Source organism: Mya arenaria, chromosome 5 (genome assembly GCF_026914265.1).
Source record: "Mya arenaria isolate MELC-2E11 chromosome 5, ASM2691426v1".
Taxonomy (NCBI): Eukaryota; Metazoa; Mollusca; class Bivalvia; order Myida; family Myidae; genus Mya; species Mya arenaria.
Genome location: NC_069126.1, coordinates 15,247,967 through 15,261,987, shown reverse-complemented (window position 1 = coordinate 15,261,987; position 14,021 = coordinate 15,247,967). Strand labels below are relative to the sequence as shown.

The 14,021-nt window shown below is 34.7% G+C and overlaps 1 pseudogene; it reads left to right on the top strand.

The window, feature by feature from the left end:
* Positions 1-12,197: 12,197 nt before the first annotated feature.
* On the top strand, positions 12,198-13,706 carry LOC128235471 (uncharacterized; annotated as a pseudogene).
* The last annotated feature ends 315 nt before the right edge of the window (positions 13,707-14,021 follow it).

The window sequence follows — 14,021 nt, the reverse complement described above, 5'->3', positions numbered from 1 at the left end:
TTTGTTTGGTGTTTTTTTTTTAAATTCACAATAACGTTCACAAACGTAACTAAATATGCATTTCGACAAGATACATCGACTACCTTCCAAGGGCTGTTCACGTCCCAGGCAGATTACAGAGGGCGTGAAAAGATGTCGGCCTTCCGTGAGATGCGAGAGCAAGGGGAACTTCCGTTGAAAGTTGGCGAGGTCCTTATTAGCCGCATTGCGCGGGCTCGCACCGGGTTATATCCTCTATTAAGAGCCAGTATATAGGTTGGTAAGAAGGCATTATTTCAGTATGACAGACCCATCGTAGCTGAATAATATCATGCAGCGGATGTAATTGCATTGGTTCGAACTTTTAAAAAACACAAAAATTGAAAAATACTATAAAGAATATCAAGACTGAAATTTCTTTTACTTACAACAAAGCTTTTGTCAACGCCCATGGATATTACAACATGCTTTACTTATGTTTCCCCAGTGAGTTCACTAATATTGTCAAGTCGGGCGGAAAACGCATATTGCATAACAAAACATTATGCAGTAAAATGAGATTTTCCTGATAATATTTCAAATTAATGAAGGGAAAATGAATTTGCGAGCATAGATCTAATGGAATGTATCCAAATTATGATGCTGAGTTTACTTATAACTTTTTCACTGAGTATCCCTGTCACTTTTTTCAGATTAGATATGTTCATTAAATCTTTTGGTTATTCACTATAGAACGTTTTATGTTTTATGAATGCTACACACTGTGATGACCGGGCGTCTTTTTGGTTTAAACAAGATTTATTTCGATATTACATGTAAAATTATTTCAGTTCAGCAAATTTGAGCATAATAAAATTTAAAAAAGACCAAATATGATATGCATTGAAAGAGAACATGTAAAATTCTTATTTATATTACTATTAAATATTAGATCATTCCACTCATCTTCAGACGAAACGTTGGCAAATAATGAACCTGTTCGTTATAATGTTAACAACAGATTAATTTCAGATATGACTTCTGGCGAACTGGTACTGATTTATTTGATGATATTGTAGTATTCATAGATTCTGAAAGAGTTATTTCGATCCCTTTGAAACATTCATATTGATTTTTAGCTGGCGGATCAATGAGTTCGGTAATACTTGCAAATAGGACAATAGAGATGGATTTATTCATCATGAATGGAGACCATTGGAGTGTAAAAATGCAACATAGGCGAGGTTGGCTGTAACGAAGTATAAGGCAAACAAATTACCTTGCAAATCTGAGAAAATAAAAATACATCAAAATATATCTATTCTCGTTTAAAATTGAAGAACAACAAAGTGTTTTCGAATAAAGTGAAAATGACAAATTTTGAACGCAGTATTAGCGCGAATAAAAGTTTCAAAATGAAAATGGGTTGCGTAAGTTGGGGATCTGGTGACAGAACGAAAACCGAATGTTCTATCATTAAGGAACCAGAACACGTTTTCAAATGTAACTTGTAATATTGTTCCCTGATTACCTATGTTCCACTTCACAAGACACGAGCAAAGACGGACCCTAACGACTGCAGAGCAATGCCCTTGATTAATAATTTAAAATTAATATTTACAGCTCTATCACTTAAACGATTCACTAGATGTGCGAAAACAATAAACTATCCATTTAGCACAGCTAGACGTGCTCGATAATTATTCAACTTTTGACAATATATTAAATCCCCAAGAACATATCACAATAATAGGAAAGGAGCGGGTTATATTATGTGTTTTTACATATTTTCTTGATGATTTGATCGGCACATTTCTTCATGCATATCTTTTGGACATTGAGGCGTACAACGTCACGAGCACCAGAGCCCAAGAGATGCTAAAAATCCCTCAACGTCACGTGGACAAAATTCCAAGAGACATTCAATAAGTCACTCAACGTCTTGTGTGTTTTACATATTTTCTTGATGATGTGATCGACACTTGTCTTCATGCATATCTTTGGGACTGTTTGCAACGAAATGGTATCAATGAACAAAGCAAATTTCTTACCACCCTTTGATAAATGTATTCCAGCTTTAAAGCATTCGAAAAACTGCAAAAGTGTCTGACGAACTTCTTTCAATGTAATATATCAGTGCAACAAGGCTGTATGGGTTCATCATTTTTTCTCTCATCGTCAATGACTTGGCAGAGTATTTTAGACACTCCTGTGATTTTGGTATACAAATAGCATTTGTGGGGATTTTGTACTCATATTCGCAGACGATATTGAAAGTGATGCTAAAACAAATAAAAAAACGGAAAAACCTTATCAACCATATTGTGATATTTTAGTACGATATTAGTATTAAAGTCAATCTTGATAAATCTTAAGGTTTGGTTTTAAGAAATGAGGTTCGCCAAGAGCTTATAATAAATGTCTAAACAAAGTAACAGGTATTGCAGCAGTAAATTTGTACAAATATTTAGTAGCGTATTATCAGCCATCACTTACAGAAGCTACATGCATCTTCCAGTTGCAAATAAAATTTGGGTAGTTTTATGATTAGATTCCTTTATATGCTGTTGTTTTCGAAATAGTATGTTTATTTATCTGAAATTTGATGATTCAAATATAACGCGCGCATTGCAACCATTCATATGTTCTCCTGCAAACGAATCGAATGCCTCAACAGAAATATCGCTTAATATTTTCAACTTATCGAATGCGGCAGATATCATCTATGTGCTAAGTATAACTTTATCAAAATGCGCTAAAGTACCGGTTAAAAAATAATGAACTTAACGTTAATTGATATTCAAAAAGTGTGTTATAAGATGCTTTAATTACTTGATGAATCAGAGAGTCGGACTGAAATGTGAAACACAGAATTAAAACAGTTTGTACGAGAATGGATCCGCCTATATATTATTGCTACAAGATGTCGGCCAATTTGACTGTGTACATTTTAATCCACATGGAAACATATTCAATTATGTTTAAATCAGTAAGCAGTTTTATCAGGTTTATCAGTCACGATTGACGTTTGTTATACATGTGCATGTATTGATTTTGAATCAGAGTGACCCTTTAAGGTTTTGTAAATAATGTCTAATAGGTAATGTATTTGAGGTCGTAGACAAATTTTATATGTTCTATGTTTTGTTTTGAATTAAATAACACATATTAGTTTCACCATTTTATCCTAGTGCCATCGAACAATTATTCTACTGAATAAAGCCAGAAAAAAGTTCTCAAATGCCAAATACATATTTAAATCTTTAAACTTTTGAGATTAATTCTTTCTGAAAATTCTGTAAGTAGTCATGCAATTTGTACGAATATTGCAATGTGTTTATGAGTATAATTAATGTCGTAATTTCAACATAAATAGATCATATGTGATATTGTATTCTGGGCTGGAGGCCTTTAATAAAAAATGAATACTAATTAACGTTATGTTATTGTTATGATATGTTTTACAAAATGAAATTCTAAGGCAACTGAGGAATGTTCGGAATACTTAATGATTTGTTCCGTAGTGTTTGCACGTCAACGTAAATATAAACGTTGAATTGAAAGAGCTCATCCTATCTCATAACACCATGCTAATTTATGTGGATAATACCGAGCTTTAACAGGCTTTTGTTTTATATGTTTATTTTATTCAAAAATATATTTCAATATTATTGTTTAATTAATGTTTAATAAGCTGTGTAGTACGAAGTGGTGCATCGACGAAACAAATCACGTTGAACAGGGCATGACGCGATATTTCATAGATTATTTATGTTGACCTAGACCTGAAACCGCACAGAAAAACAATCCGACTAAATGAGGCGTTATGTGATACCACACAGAAAAGTCATGTTGAACGAAACGTGATGTGTTCTCGCATATAAAACACCAAGGCGAACGAGGTGTGATGTGATAACGAATAGAAAGGAAAACTATGTTACAAATATGTTTAACGAACCGTGATATGACACTATACCAAAAAGAAATATATCAATCATGATGGACAGTTTAAAAATAAGTGTTTGCTTAGTGATGCATTGCAAGGAGTTGTGGTAATTGTTCACATGTTAGGTAACAGACGCCGTAATTTAAGTCCGTACTGTGATGATAATATATTATCGGAGTCTGGTGCCGGCATTGCTTTGCAATATTTCAGTCAGACCATTATGTTTCTCTTCAAAGAAAGTTACTATCATTCTTACTTTTCAAAATAATTAAGTGTGCATCCGGTCTGCACCAAAGCCGTTCTATTTCTAGAGAATATAGTCGCTAACGCATCCATTTGGAGAATTATACCCATCAACATCGAGAAATTTTGCGTTATTCAGCTTAAATGAATGGGTAATGGAACCGCACATAGACCTGCAAATGTAAAGGTTTAGTCTCGTATTTCACCACGACAGAGAGATAATTGACCAAGACAACTGTTTCATTGCTACCAAGCTTGTGTACTAGACTGTCTATAATCAGCAGGAGACAAATATGGTTGAGATGTAATTTGGTAAGTTTGGCTTACATACACAACAGGCATGCCGGCAACTATTTTCGAGTAGAAAATTAAGCTACAATGTCTAAGCTCTGTATATATGTATATATTGTATACACAGAAAGTGCAAAAAACGTCCAGTATCTTATTATTGACACTTATCCTTTAGAACTGCTACGAAACCTTGTCATTTGGCATATATATTACAACTGATGTTTGATTATATTTATTCTAATTGAACGGTACGGAATTTGCGTAAGGATATTTCCAATCCAGCAACACTCTGTTAATACAACGTTGTATCTAAGAACTGTGAATCATGTTTTAAGACTAAACGGCATAGTAACACATACATTCCGAAGGATTTATTTCTCAAAAGAACAGACGACAACCTGGTTAATAAAAACACAGTCTAGATTTATTTGAATTGATTCACAGTACATTATTGCACGAGGACAATGATAATTGGTTTGCAACCAATTATACACTTACAAAAAAGAAGGTGAAATAATTCTACGCAACCTATATACTGCCCTTAGAAATGAGTTTAGGTTTATGAAGCATTGCCCGAGAATATATAATTTATGAACGTTATTGTTTTCTTTTTTTACAAACGTTTACCTGTTTACCACTGGCGTCCATTCTGATAACAGACAAAAGATGCAAAAACTGTTATATAAAAATATCAAGTCGTCGATACTCTTAAGCCATGGAAATTTCAGACTTAAGTAGGTTATCACTTATGCGATGGCTAAAGTACTTCAATAATCTTTTAATTGTTGACGTTTTGTACTCCGAGCTCTAAAACAATCCTACATTAACAATATAACCTGCAAAACAAGACAAAACAATGATTGTTTTCTATGCCAAATGAATGTAGAACGAGGGCCATACATCACTCAAGCTGTAATTTGAAATTATTGTATTATTAGTTTCACTTTTCTGTTATATTCCTGAGCAAAACTGTGATTTGTTCGTTTGGATCATTTAATATGAAGTCCTTAGTTATCCGCAAGGTGAAAGGGTATTCAAACAGATGCATCATCTAATTGTACGATCACTTATCAAATAACCATTGTTCTACGTTTAACTAAGCATCTCGTTGTTTTAGACGACAATGCTTGTTCATTCGACCTGGATTACTTTAATCCGATGAAAGTACATATTAATCTTAAGTCAAGTGGCTGAAAAATAGTTGCTAATATCCTTAGGCGATATAAGGTTTATCACTGTTTACCATATTTTATTACATAACGTTTCGTTTGTTGACCAAGGCACAGAATTCCTTGATTATGACAGACGCTGATATGAACACATTTTAAGACAAATAAACATAAAGTATACGCCTAGCAGTTTTGGTTTTATTTAGATATCAAGGGTAAGTTCAACATTGTCAACATTTCAAATATCATCTCAACGTATACCATTTAAGCGACAGTAAAATGCCAAAAGCCAATTTTTTATCAATTAGCTTGGAAAGACAGGGATTAAAACCTAACGTGCATACATTATCACAAGACATCATACAAATGATATTATCACATGCTAGTATATATTGTTTTGAAGTATTTAATAGATTCATCGATTCCAAATAACCAAACCTTATATATCTCCACTGTGAATGTAATACCGAGCAACCTACAATTTACTGAAAGACAAAGATGAAGTTAAGCTAACAGTCGCTAACGTTAGCTAACTCTTTTGTTTTGTGTTCCTGATGCAATGAATGGCTCCAAATAGCAAGCTATAGCAACAAAGATCATTACTTTTTGCTGGGCTGCTTTAAGTACTGACAAAAACCCTCGAAGTGCCCATACTTCGCAATAAGAAGTAATGTGTGTAATATTACGTATTTGTATTTCGGATATCAAGGTGCACCATTTCATTGCAAGTAAACATATGCTTTTAATTAAGTTTCTGAAGTAAAAACATAGTAGAAGAAAAGAGAATAGAAAAATGCCCCACTTTTGTACGCCGGCTTGCGACCCATTTTTGCATTTATCCGCATTATGAGGTGGTTTTTATTAACTGAGCTTTCATTAGATTCTGCCAATCGGATCTCATAAGAAAACAATCAAAAAACCCAAGTAGTTACATTCTTCTTCGATGTTTGGGTTCATGCGAAGTTATCCGAATCCTAGACACCCACGTCAAATCCAGAAGCCTCAGTTTTTAAGACGACCGATATTGAAGTAAAATCTGATGATTATGGAGATTTATTTAAAATGAAATTTTAGCAATTAATGACTGTTTGATTGATTTAACAGAACGAAGATTCGATTTTCCGTTGCGTAAAGCAAAATGCAACCGCTATGATAAGTATTTCGGGGCTAATCTAATGATTGACCAGACTGAGCCTGAAGTGTATAAAAACATCGAATTGCAATAACAACTTGATTGAAATATTCTGTAAGAATGTGAGTCTCCAGACGCGGTAACTAATTGCATTCGCATTGCAGGAACGTTTTCCTCAATTAGCTCGCTCGTCATTTATATAATGTATAAAATTCATTGACATTGTTTGTTGTTTAAGGATACTATAATGTGACTTACATTGATTCATGCTAGAGCTACATTATGATTCGAAAAAGGCATTCAAACCTTGACATAGTTTGCAGTTTGTCTTCATTATGCCAGAAAACATTCTAACGCGAATCAGTGACTGCATTTTTCCCAAATCTCTTCCATTTTTTTACATTTTTAGAAAATCCACCTTCAATTTTTAACGTGATTGACGTCAATCATCCGCCCCTGGTTGAAATTAACAATGACGGATCCAAGAAAAACTTTAAAACTTACGTATAACTCGATGTCAACTTATATAAAAAAATAACGCAGAGGATTTCAATTCGGCAATTAAAGTTAAAAAAGTTATTAGATCGTTTGGATTCGCTGATGTTTGCCTTAACAAGCGGGTTAGAAATACATCAAGAATGTCAACGTATACACTATTTGCATAGTCATCAGTATCTAGATACCATATAAAACTTTAATTTCAGATCAATATTAGAACGTCTAAGACTATAAATAGAAATGGGCAGATGGCATAAGCCTCAAATATTACCAGGAAAGGAACGAAAACGCCGAATCTGAAAAACACTCGAATATTATTTTAACTAACCGATATTATTTGCGTAATTCAATCCCATAATTCATAGAACTTATTTTTATTAGACAACTATGTTTTTTGTCTATAAGGGCTTTAACATGCGTAAAAAAGATACTAGACCCTTTCTCCACTCAATTTACTTTGAGCATTAGAAGCAAATTTATTATTACTTTATTTGTTAATACCTAATGATTGAATGTGACAGTTGTTATACCGTAAATGGATATATATTGTAAAGGTTTATACTGTATGCAATTTATGAGCTGTAAGCTAATTGGAGATGATATAATTCTTCTTTTTGCTTTCGTCTTCTTCTTCTTCTTCTTTTTCTTTTTCTCACCAGATATGGTACCGCAGAGAAAAAAATCATGCTGATCGTTATATGACACCGCACGGAATCACTCCCATCATGATGCACAGTTGAAAAGTCTAAATTTTTATTTTGATTTATTTCAAAAATCGTTTCCCACATGTATTAGGTTTATCATATAATATCACGTTCTGAGTCAACATTAGTATGAACTCCCAATTACTATGCTCCACACTTAATCAAGGGGGAGGACGAAATTCGTTTCATGCAAACATTTAGTGAGAAAAATGTTTCATGGCAAACCAAATGGCGTATTTGGAATGAGAAATACCGATTCTGGGACCAACTTTTGCCTGGTAAGTTGACTTTTTCTTTTAATTTTGAAAAATGAATGCGTCCAGAGTGTGGCGGAAAACGTACATCTTAGTTTGGTATCATAACTTTAAAGATAAAAAAGTAATTGAACAGATTGTGGCTCGGGAGGCAATGTTTACAAATAAATGTTGTTGAATTTATCCTCATTTTTTCTCGGCAAATATGGCATATCTGTGCATGTTGTAACCGTGCTTGCATGTATATATTACTATCTTCCAAACGTCATGGTTATAACTCGATTGTACACGTTTCCTGGCCGATTTGTTGTACCTTATTTTGTTTAGTACAAGCACATTACCAACATTTTGGTGACAATGCAAACAACCTTCTGCATCATTTCAAAATACAAGTGTGTCCAACTGTTCATGTTGTGCTGTAAAATACTACATACTGACTAACTACAGTTGTATACGATTATACCATATAATTAAAAGGTAATACAACAGAAATTATTCTAAAATAACGTACCTCGATTATCATTCAAAACATTGTTTTAATGATATCCGTAACAATTAAAACATAAATTAAGAAACGTAATCCCTACCTACATCTTCACGACAAAAGAACACTTGTACAGTATGAAACAAATGCACAATTGTGTAGTCTTGAGAGGCTATTTTTATATGAGAATCGCTTATGATCATGAGTCGTTCAGTTTGGTATGTCATGTGTATCATAATTTGAAGTCAACAACTTTTTCTCTTTAGGAACGGACTTGAATACATCATGGCCCGGCTTAGAAGGCGATCGTGCCTCACATTATATAAGAAATCACACAAGACCACAGTGAAAAAAAGATCTTTCCATACCAGCACAGAAAATGCTCAGCTGTCGCCGCTAAAAAAACGCGCTAGTGTGATTACAACTCAAAAAGTAGTAAGATTCACAATACACAAACAGAGATGTTTAACATCGTTAACTCCGTACAGAACACCCAAAAGGAAAATATTTGCCACAAAAAGTGGATCTCTTGAAAGACCACATGAAGAGACGGATTTAAAAATAATCTCATGTGAAAGGAAGAAACAACTTCGTTTTGAAAGTGAACTAAGCAAAGACAAAACATGTACACTTAGTCACAGTGAGCAAAATAATGAAATTTCAGACAGGACAAGGGCTCATGAATATGTGGTAATAAAAATAAATTCTAAAATCAACGAATACGACGAACACATAGTTTATCTAGGACCTGCTGGGCCAGAAAATAACCAAGGAACTGGCACATTTGAAAACATTAGTGCCACAAAAAGAACGTTTAACACGCTTGGTAAAAGATGGAAAGTATTCAACGAACTCAATTTCCTACAAGCTATTTGAAGACACATTAAAATGGTATGACTCGGAGAACAAGTCCGCCATACGTTATTCTAAGGAGACGAAAGATTTCTTTTTGACTGGACAAAAATTACTTGGTGGCCAGTTTCTCAGATTCATGAAAGGCTTTACACATGAAGGACAAGTGAAAGAAAAACATACCATGATAGGTTCATAATATTATAGTCCTACCGAATCTGATATAAACTTGCCAGTACCCTCGTATCGTGAGCTAAGAGAACACAAACCGGCTGGAGTACTGTCAAAATACCGTGTGTATCTGGGAATATTTCAAGACAATTTACAGAAATCTCAAAGTGTATGGAAAACAAATCATTTACAGTGATGTTTGTTGGAAAAAAGATCATTCATTAGTCTGCAGATATTCATCTGTTAGACCAAGAAGACGAACCAAAACTATCCCAAATTAAAGAGCAACATGAGAATGACTTATAATGCGATGTGGATGAAATAAGTATGCTAAAATCTGAAAGGATAAAAGAAGATTTTGTTGCTTCCTGCAGAAGAAGGGAATTACGAACCGCATATGCCAAGAAGGCAATGTATCTTCAGTCATGCGAAAAGAAGCTTGCTGAAACAAATGATGGCAAATACAAGTTTGTGTGAAATAAAATATGTATCCTATGAACATCTGTATAAAGGGCCTGCTTGAAGTTGAAGTAATTGATGTTATAGCAGAATCTTGTTTAGTGGTGAATGGAAGTGAAAGTTGTTTTAGGACAGGCCATTATTATCTTACTTCTAAGCAAAATTACAAAGAACTAAGTATTAATTTCAAATCGTACCTTCCGAGTATCTGAAACAACGATCACAAACGACTGGTTTGAACTTAGAAAATCAGTTAAAGAAACGGGAAGCGTTGCACACACTACTGTAGGCTTAGAGACGCTAACTGCCCAAAAGAAATACTTCGATTCAGTCTTTCTACAAAATAATAAAAACGAAGAAAAAGTGTCTGAAAACGCTAAGACTATGGAGCACGTCGCTAACAATGAAGTGAATGCGTTAGCTACACTTGTAAGCAAAATCATGCCGGTATAATATCCAGATTACTAGTTCCACGAGGAGGGTGCTTATACACTAAATAATTTTAAGGGGGGGGGGAGGGGTCACCAGACGGCAGTCTCCGTGGTCATGCCAAATTTGTATCAGTAGAGTTTAAATGTCCCTACAGTCAGTTTGACGGAAACACTCCGATATACTTTGAAGTAAAACCAAGACATATTGTATAATGAATGTTGGAAGCTGTAGTTATCAAAGCCTATGAACTTCTGTATGTTAGTTCGTCGAAGGAATCAACAACTGTATTCAGAATGACTTCCCAAAAACAGTTTGTAAATGCAGTTTTAGACGAGGTTGAAAATTTATACTACACGGATACACCGCTCAGACCAAAAACGATATCAGACAGAATCAAATCACTTAAAACTGATACAAACGTGATTGCTGCACAAGCAGAATTTTTAGAAGAGTTTTTAGTTGACGGATACTTGATCTTATACTAAACGCATGTCAAGATCATAGCGCAAACGTCCCCTGTACCACATTCGACGGACAGTTTGCAAGGTTGAAATACTTCGATGAGAACGATAATCCACTTACTTTGTTTGGTTTGCAAAGAAGGGTTTAGTCAGATGTAAAGAAAATGAACAAAAAACAGGTCATTGACAAAATTGAAGCACTGTTCAAAAGTTCAACATATGAACTTGTGTCAAATTTTGAAATCGATGAAAACGGTGTACTACATGTTGAACGAAAATATTATAAAGTGTACAATTCAAAATCCTACTTGTCAATCGAGACTGCCACAAGATTATAACAACACAAGGACAAGATTGATGAAGGCCAAACTGAACCGAAAGTAGGAGACGGAGACACTCATTTGATAGACTCTGCAGGTTTAGATAATGATGTCCTCAAAGTTCTAAAAAATGTTGAGGCATTTCAAGACTCAAACTCATTAGTGGAAGACAAGGCCACCAATAAAGAGGACGAGAAAGAGTGAATATTGGCTATTAATACGAACTCTGATGAAGTTGACTTGGTGGAGAACTCAACAACAATGGAGGAAAATAATATCATACTAAACCTGGAGGCTTCCGATTTTAAAACATACTGAAGCTACTATCACAGAAAAAAGTCCGAAGTGGCAAAACAGCAACAAAAATGATATTATAAGTGCGTTTGAATCGCAAGAAGCAATGAACCGCAACTGAGTTGAATGAAATTATAAGCTTTCTGTCCCTGAAACTGATGAGTATTGGTTATGCATACGACAGAACTTACGAAAGGCTGAAAAAATCGCCCTTCTATGTAACGCATTTGGCAACCAGTCGAAACTTCCTTTACCAAAAACAAAGAAGAAACTGTCAAAGGTACAATCACTTCGAACCATGTGTTTGAAGCAGTTGAACAAAAAGGAGTATTCAAAGGAAGCTCTTGCTGCTTCCTATAGTAGATGTTTTTGGCCGTCTAAGAAGAAAGAAAGGTTGAATAACTCGGCAGTTGGCAGTAAAATTGTGTTGAAAAACTTCGAAACAGAGGAAGGAACGAATACCTTGGAATACGACCCTGTTTATTCCCCAAAGTACTCCTCTAAAAGGGATCAACTTGAAGTCAGGGTAATGGATGGAACGCACATCCGAACAAATGTTAAACCAAAGTTGATTCGAAATGGACTAGGTCGAGTTAAATAAGACCCATTGAAAAGGGTTGCCGAATGTGGTAATACTATTTTGACAACTGCAATGTTGGATGTCATAGATAATGGGCGTATAATGCACCAATAGAGTGACCCATTCGTGAGAACGATTTTTGTGAGGAAGTCCAGCGACAGATGATGGAAATGGGGATACAAATGCTGCCAAGTTTTGTCCGTTATTCCGACATTGGCATGAGGCCAAAGACTTGCCAGGAATATCCGCTTTTGACAGATGCCTTTGGGCAGCACGCCTTTGTGACTGGCTTATGGAGGGATACGATTTCTCTCGTTTTCCACCACCAACTCAGTACTTCAATGGTATACCAATAGTAACATTTGAAGGTTTAGTTTGCAGAATTGAAGCACACGTTCTGCTCTACGCGTTGGTCAAGGGTGGCACATACAACTAGCGTTCCATATCAACGATGGCTGCAGAGAACTTTATGGATGAGCTTGCTGAACGTTCTACGAACAGTCACGGCGTTCCAATCTCTTCCTGTTGACATGTGCAAAATTGTACGTCTACATGCAATGAGATTGAAACCGGACAGGTATTTATTTTGAAATGATAGTTGAATGGAAACTTACCTTTTCTGATAAGCTGCAGCATATTTAAATCTGTAAATTATTTGAAATTGTTATAATTGAGTGCGTTGCCTTGTCACACCTGATCCGGCTTTACAAGTTTACGTTATAAAAGACATATTTAGTAATTGTTGATATTCAAACCGCCTATAATCGTGTTAAGATAGTTCAAAATGAAAACTGCCAAGTCAAGGTGCTATGAGGTTCCTGACGCTATGACGACAGTCGAAGACAACTCGAATCTCCCAGTTGATCCTTGTCGTAAAACAAAATCGTAAATCGCCATACGGTGGGTTGTATACGGTGTACGCAGGGTATGTGATTCGAGGTATTGTTGTGTATTTTCAAACGATTTACTAATGCAATTTTATTTTCAAAGTATTTGATCATGGTTACTTTCTATTTTTGAAAGTTTACTAAAAGGTCAATGTACAAATAATAAAGTTCTCAACAAAGAATTAAAAAAATCGTGTTCAAATGATCTTTTAAATTGGTAAATCACATACCTAAAATATTTAATTAAAAATAGAATGGAAGAGGACTCAGAAACACAGCCCCTGTTAAATTTACTTTCTACTCTTTCATTTTTTTGTTTATCCTTTAGCTGTCATATCAGTTTTGAACACTGTATATCTAAAAAATGTTACGATTTAAACTTCCTTTAAGGGATCACCAGTTTGACCACAGGGAACAACATAAAGCAATGTACGGCAACATCAGCAACTTTAAGGACGCACCAAGAGGAGTACAGTCGGTTAGAACACATTACCAGGTAGACAAAAGCAATATCCTTCCTTCGTTACGGTTTGGTATCAGCGAGAATGAAATAAAAGACCTAATATCCTGAATGTATACATAAATATACATTGAGTTTCAACAGCTCTATTTGACTTTATTACTTGGTTTGTGCTGCAGAACTAAGGAGTGTCATTGACTCTGTTCTTGTTAACTATCGACAAAAATGACAGTCGCAGTCGATAATGTGTGTGTGTGTGTGTTCATCTGCTGAACTGATGTTCAGCAGCACTACGAACTCAATTAGGGAATACATATGTATATGTATTAATATTTATTAATATTTATATGTTTCTCTCACTGTGGTAATACATACCAATCATAACTATTTACATATTGTTTTTGTACTAAATGTACAATATTTGAA